General features: G+C 32.2%; 1 pseudogene; it reads right to left on the bottom strand.

The window, feature by feature from the left end:
* Positions 1–2,662: 2,662 nt before the first annotated feature.
* Positions 2,663–6,489, bottom strand: LOC107863709 (annotated as a pseudogene).
* Positions 6,490–8,128: the final 1,639 nt, after the last annotated feature.

Here is an 8,128-nt window from a genome sequence, read left to right as displayed (position 1 = left end):
TCTCAAAATGTTATGTCATATTGCGAACCGATACGAAATGATATATATATCATCAATGATATCTTTGATACAATATTGGCGCAATATTGTGAAAGATTACGAGGATCCGAATTCTATGATTATTTAAGCATGCTGACGTAGAAACATTTATCAAGTGACATGAAAGAATACATCTTGGTAAGCATAAAACTTATTTGATTTGCAATCCAAACACTTGAAGATGTAACTAATGAAATGTTGAATATTATCACTTGACAAAATTTATATGAAAACTTCTTTAAGGACTCAAAATATTAAAGTTTATTGAAAACTTATTGATAATCCTTATATTGTATAAGCTTATAGGAACTCTTAGAGAGTTTTCAAAAGCAGTAAGATTATTGCTGAAATGAGAAACATACCGAATTGGATTGGTCCTGAAGTATCTTGCAAATACTACCAGGCATGATATAGTCCTTCGATTATTTTGTTAGCGAGGTACATTTCTGCTCCTAACAGGAGACATCAAAATGGGATAAAAGACATGAGCTTACTTTAGTCTAAAGCTTGCAGTCTCGATCTTGTTGGCTATACTGATGTTGGGTACTTATCTGACCCACATAAAACTCGATCTCAAATAGGCTACGTGTTCACATGTAGGGATACTGTCATATCTTGAAGATATGCAAAAAAGTCCATCTAGCCACTTTATCGAATTATGCTGAGATAATAGTTATTCATGAAGCGAACCGAGAATGTGTGTGGTTAAGGTCCATGATACATCTCATTCAAGAAAAATGTGATGTGAAATATGACAATCTATCCACAATTTTATACAGAGATAATGCAGCCTACATAGCACATCTTAAGGGAGGATTTATAAAAGGAGATAGAACGAAACATATTTTGCCAAAAGCTTTTCTACATACATAAGTTATAAAAGAATGGTGATATTAACGTGCAACAGATTCGTTCAAGTGACAATGTGGCTGATTTATTCACCAAGTCTCCTCCAATTACAACTTTCAAGAAAATGGTGTACAAAATCGAGATACAAAGGTTTAAAGATGTTCTCATTAAAAAGAGTTAATACGCGATCTACTCTTTTTTCATTTCAAGGTTTTGTCCCACCGAGTTTTTCTCGTAAGATTATTAATGAGGCAGCCGAAATGCGTATTGTTAGAGATGTATCTATCTTTAAATCAAAAACTAGAAGTATTTTTCCCTATAAATAGAAAAATTTTGTTCATTGTACTTACAATCAAGATGATATCTAATCCCTCGAGAGAAATAAACAAGTCCCCTTCTCCTCTCTCTATTTATTCTTGTTGTTCTTGCTTTTATTCTTGTTCTTGTTTTATATTTCATAACATGGCCGATTTATTCTATTTTACTTATTTTTTCACGAAAAAGGTACATACTACAAGAAAAATGATTTTATTTATCTTTTTCACGAAAAGGGCATATGCTACAAGAAAAATGATAGACAAAATATAATTATGCAATTTTTCAAATATAAGATTCGACAGAGACGAAGGGCGTAGATTACTTGACTGATGAGAGGATGAAAACAAAATTTGATGTGCAAGTGATGAATTATTTTTAAAATTCTTGCACCATTTAAAATTTATCATTTACAATACAAAATTTATCTTTCGTTTTTTGAATAAACGTGCAACACACATTCCCAAAACTAGTGATATCAAAAGTCACTAATCTATTTTTGTAACGGAAATCATTCAACTTTATTTGTGTACCACTAATAAAACATAGTTTAAATTGGCCAAAAAATAGATGAAAAAACAAAGATGACCAAGATAATCTGCATTCCGAGGCTAGCAAACTTGCACACCGTTATAAACAATCACAAAGTTAATATTTCCAGATCATATTATACATCCTACACGATGACGTAAGAAATAAAATTGAGCCCTTCGGAATTTCCAACACTGAATGAGACATGGGTAATCGAAATGCTTTAACCATCACTTGATTTGCCTTGATTAAATCATCATATTTATCCTGAAAGACCCTCTAAAATAGGACATTGTGAATGCTAGACCGCCTGACCTTTGTGACCAAGCCCGCCTCAACATACATACACAAGGAAAACAAGGAAAAAGATTTGAAAAGGTGAATTTCTGTTGGAAGCAATAGAAAGATAATTGAATATAAAACCATGAAGGACCAAAGGATGGAAGCAGCTTTTTACCTAATTTAATTTTACAAGTTTTTGTACTTAGACTATGCACCAGATCAAAACACAATTATTTACAAATGTAATAGAGAACTAGACAATAAACTGATTCCAATATGTATTCCTTCACCTGAGATTTTCAGTAAATTAAAGGGACTCCCCAAAGCTTCTTTTTGAACATTTGCAGCAAGGTACAAAAAGTGTAGTAAAATTACAAGAGTTCGGAGGGAACAAGCAGCGGAATGTCCAAATTTGTGCAGTATCTCACAATATACACTGTCCCACTACATAATTACACTTGCCATTAAACTGCCAAAAAGTATTTTTAAAAATGCATGCTTCACCTTCAGAATATATGGTTAAGTTTGTGCAATTTGACTTCAGAACCTCAAAGGTAGTGCAAAAGTACCACTTCAACAGCGGAAATTGTATCTCTCAAATGTAAAAAGAAGAAAATGATCTGGTTCATGCAATGAATTATGAGGATTGAAAGTAAGAAGATTATTCCGTATTAAGTTAAGAAACCAAAAATAGCTTTTGGAAAACATAAATACAGATACTTGCTTACCTGGGTATGTGTATTTATCTTGAACTTTCATCCAAGTGCTATAGAATCCTTTCACAAAATTAGCGTTATAATAAGTATGCAGGGCAGAAATCTGCAACCAGTGAGCTCAAACATGTTATCATCTTTCGTATTTTCTGGCAAGTTCCTTTAGAAGCAATCTCTGCCGAAAATCAAGATATTTGTCCAAGCTAGTCCCTGCCAACTGCTGACAAAAAGATTAATCAGTTGGGACCAGTGAACTTAATGGAAATTTTCCCTGGGGAGCCCTCTTTAGAGAAACCAAAAACATATGGCACGGCCTAATTCTCTGATCCAGCGACAAGCTTAGGTACATGGGATACTTAGTCAATGATCGCACTTCATTGCCAAGTTCATTAACCAAGTACATGTACTTAGGTTTCAGATTCCCCTCAAGTGATAAAGAGAAGACCTGCATGTAAAGACATTGTGAATATATGTCCATGAAAATCTAACAAATTTGCATGCAAGCACAGCTCTAATTCTCTGAAATGTGATCCTTTTTGCTGATAAAATTAATTTTTTTTATGAAGTTCTGAGAGTACTAATTTTAACTAAGAAATCTGTTATGCTAGGAAATCTATCATAAATTAGCAGAATATTATGCAAAACAGCAGATACAATGTAACGATCCCATCTCTATGAAAAGTTAGGCCAGAGCACCATTTCTTAACTTTGGTGAGTAAGTTACTCGGACTCTTCACTTTCGGTGTCGCACCCGTGTCGACACGACATGGGTGTGGGTATGGGATCCATACCTGATTTGGTCAACCGATTTTGGGTACTTTGACCAAAATCAACTGAAAAAGTCCGGACAAATTTAAGAAATTTTGTAATCAAAACAAAAGCTAGGGTAAAATTGAAGAAAATGGAATACCTTGTATATAGAAATTTCTATGTTATTGCCTTTCTTTTTATCTCCTTCCAAGATTTTCTTCTTGAACAATATTTTCTCCTCAAGTTTTTCTCTCATAATTTATGTTTTATAACTCTATTTTTAGGTATTTAAATTATTTTTGCCGAATCCCCGCACCCGTATCCATCCCTAGATCCATATCCCCAAATCTTTAAATTGAGACCGTAAAGGATCCGACCTCTAGATCCATACCCGTATCGGACACCCGCACCCGAGTCCGAGCAACTTAGACTGTCAACCAACCATGCTCACAGATGAAGAGATAAACTGCAGAAGGCAATAAAGCTAACCTGTGTAATGCTAGTTAGCACTTTCAGTCTCCGAACTGCGCATTCCGATGCTCCTAAAAAAATTAATCCGGGGATGCAATCCATCCTCTATGCTGTAGTGAAATAATTGAGGATGCTTCCTAACCATTTTGACAATACTATCTCTGGGTGCACCCAATTCTCTAGTGAGAAAATTGAAGCGGGATGTCCATAAAGTGTCAATCCGCTGCACCAGAATTTGAGAGCTTAACTGCACAACTTTGGCCAAGTCATTCTTCTTGATACCAACATCCTCAAGCAAGTAAGTCATAGTGGGTTTTAATGAATTTTCCACACTATAGGAAAAAAGAGATGGAGTTGCAGTAATTATCTGCCCAATTCTAGATTCTGGAATACCCAAACTAGTTAAAAATGTTACATGGGATTTCAGATTGTTTTCCACAGTATACTCAAGAAGTTGAGGCTGCCTCAATATTATCTTCCTGATGTCTTTATGTTTGACATCAACACTCAACAGGAACTCCAACCTTTCCTGCGCAGAACTCTTATTTATTTGAAGGGAAGGCATGTGCCTTTCATACATCTGGATGAAATGAGAGTCCTTAAATCCAAAGGTACTAAGGTAATCAAGAAGTGGAAACCATCTCTCATCTAGATCCAATTCCTCTACTAGATGACTAAATCTGTCCTTAGCCAAGCTTCTCCTTGCCTCCTACAATGCCACAAGACATGATTTTGCAGCTAATGGTTGAAGCAAAATATACAGCTTGACATGCTAACATCTAATACCTTTTCTCTGCAATCTGCATGCAAGAAAGTATTACTAGTCAGTTTACTTGAAGCATTAACGTAACCAATAATTTTCTCTTGAGAACTTCAATCATTATTCTTTATTGTTCTTGGAAACTTTCATTATTTTTATTGCTCAACTTGCCTTGGGTTATCTCAGGAGTTTGCCACCGGTGTCCCAATTTTGCATTCGATCCCCTTTCTGAATAGTGATGACTGTCTGCGTGACACACATATCATGTGATTTATGTTCTTTCCCAACCATTAAGATAAGAAAACTGGACACGTACCTCGTCTGATATGTGTTGCATTCTGAAACGTCAGGCACTGCCGGTCCTGGCCAGAAACCCTCACATCTAGAGATTCATCCTGGGTGATTTAAACATGGTAATAAAAAAGGAAAAAGCAGAAGCATCAAGTTCCCCAAACCAAAGAAAAGGGGATGGGGAGGAGGCTGTAGCATCAGTAACCAAGAATAAACCCCAAGAGAACTCAACCAAGATTGTCTAAACAGAGTGCTATATAAGACACATAATTTCTCAGCTTGTAACAAGCATACAATCTGAAGGATACATAATTCGAACATTTATCATTGTGAAATTGAAAATAAAACAGATAAGACTTTATGCTGCAAAAGCATAAAAGTGTTACTCATCTTTTGGAATAAGATAAAACTCCATAACAAAAGTATGTGCTTGATCTTTTCCATTCAAGAAATAATTTCTTCTCATCCTAGTGATTTATAATTTATGAAACATCCTTCAGCAACAAGCTAACTTTACCTCATACTAAATTGTAAAGGTACATTCCAATTTTGAAATTTACCCGACTAATTTTGAAGTGCTTAGTTAAACTTACCCACATTATAGGATCCGTTACTAGTTATGGTGGGATTATTTCTTATCCACTGTTTGGTTCGGTGAGTTAAGAGTAATTTTTCTTCAACTATGCTTATCCATGTAGTAATAGCCATTGTGCTATTAATACTTTGGTTTGACATGTATTAGTTATACACCTTCTGAAAATAGTGTATAACTAATATAGGATGAAAATCTTACCAGACAAAAAATTAAATAATAACATATGTAATATGTTTACATATATTAGATTCTCTAATGTATCCTACCAAACTCTTAAATGATAAATTATCTCTTGGTTTTGTAAACTGAACAATAACATTTTATTAGAGGGGACAAGTAAAAATGAACAAAGAGAGTATTAACTTAGATAGGCAATCGATGATTAGTAAGTTAATATGGTAGAATTTTGCAAAGAAAATAACTCACGTCAGAAGTCAAAACATCCTCCTCCTCCTCTTCCTATTCTTCTTCATCTTCAAAACTGTGAGCGTCATCTTCATCAGACTCAGAGTCATAAGGCGATATTGGCTGTCCGTACCTAGACCTTCTATTGGGCTTGAGAATCTTTTGACTGGTATGCGAAGAGACAACACAAATTCTATTAAGCCTGAAGAAACAGGTCTTTCCGTTACGGATTCTTCTAACTGGGCCTGAACCGGGAAAACTGATTGAGTTGCAGATTATAGAAATAGCTGCTGCTGCCATATTGTTATTAGTGAAAAGGATGAAGATTAAGGAGCGGGAATAAAAAGAAGGACTATACTCTAAAACCCTAAAATTAGGGATTTGGAAGTACATGGATGTCTGAGGAGGCGAAGGGGTTGTCTTCACAAAAATGCAGAAGAGAGTGGTCCACAGACTGTCGTTGCCCCTCCCAAATGTGTCCATCTGCAAAAATCAATCCATCCTAAATCAAATCAATAAAAATATTATTGATTTATTATTATTGAGTTAGATATTGAATTAACAGTTTTTAATAATTTTATAATTAAAAAATTATTGGGTTATTGATTAGATTTAATTTTTTTTATTGGATTATTAAATAAATCGATAGTCAAATATATATATGACTTAAATATATTACTCTTAATTTCTTTTTAATTTGTACAAATTAACAAACCTATTATTTCAATTATATGAATTCTTAATTTTTTCTAACAATATTTTGTTCAAATTTAAAGGTTTTTATAAATTAAAACAAATCATGTAAAATTTTTAGTTGCAACTAAGATTTATTTTTTTATATTAATTACTATTATTTCGATTTTATGAATATTTTTTTATCGGTTAAATCAAAAATCGAGTCGTTAAAAAATAAAAATTAATAAATCAAAAATCAATAAAAAAATATCTTAACAATTTGATTATTAATTAAATATATTTAAAAATTAAAAATTAATAAATCAAATTGATTAAGCAGGGGCTGCTTTTCCCCGCTTTAATTTCTACTTTTGCTCTTTTGCATAGGTGGTATGTCCAAATTGCCTATTTTTAAAGACAATGTCTAAGAGGAAAGAGGTTATGTTTTATAAAATTATATGAGGTAAGTTAAAATTTTGTTCGTAAATCTAATTTGAAATTTTAAAGTTATATTTTTTTTTATAAATAATTTTTTTTACAAGTTGTGAAAATTATGAAAATTGTTTCAATTTCTTATAAATTCTTATTTTATAAGTAAAGATTTATAACAAAATATAATACACTATCACAAAATTATTCTACAAAAATACAACATTTACTTATCAAATGATTAATTAAATGAATAATAAATAATAAAGTAAGAGTTGATTTGAAGTAATGATATATTTTGTAGGCTTTTGAACATGAAAATAAAAAAACTAGAGTTGGAGTTGGAGTTGTATTTTGTTGTTTTTTATTAGAGAGATTTTTTAACTATAAAGGTGAAGTTGGAATTTGAAAAACGAGAAAATAGAGAGTTATTTTCATTTTTTTAAATAGAACTTCAATTTGTATTTAGTGTTTTTATGGTCAAACATCATTTTTTTAATAAAATAAAAAAAGTTAAAAAAATGAATATTTCTCATGACCAAACGGGGTTATATATTGGTGAAAGTAATGGTTAAATGAGATATAAATAATTTAAAGATGGATAAAAGTAATAAGATGAACAAAATTGTTGGTAAATATAAATTCTTTTTTCAAAATATAAAACCGTGAATTAATTTTCTTATTTAAAAATCTCAAATCATGCTTTTTGGAGAATTTGAGATTTCATGTCATGCTATGAAATCATGACATGAAATTGCATGACCAAAATCATGAGATGAGATCAATGTTTGGACATGCAACTTAACGCTGATTTGATCTCATGATTTCATATCAAGAGATGAAATCTCAGATTCTCAAAAAAACTTGATTTGAGATTTCATATCATGAATAGAGATTTTACAAATGTAAAAATTGACCCACAAATTTATATTTTGAAAAATAAATCTTACATTTTTTTTTATAAATGTGGCGTTCGGTTCAACTAATGACACTTAGATTACACCCTTGAGAATTGTATCGACT

The sequence above is a fragment of the Capsicum annuum genome, chromosome 3 (assembly GCF_002878395.1).
Source record: "Capsicum annuum cultivar UCD-10X-F1 chromosome 3, UCD10Xv1.1, whole genome shotgun sequence".
Lineage (NCBI taxonomy): Eukaryota > Viridiplantae > Streptophyta > Magnoliopsida > Solanales > Solanaceae > Capsicum > Capsicum annuum.
This window is presented reverse-complemented; position numbering and strand designations above follow the sequence as displayed.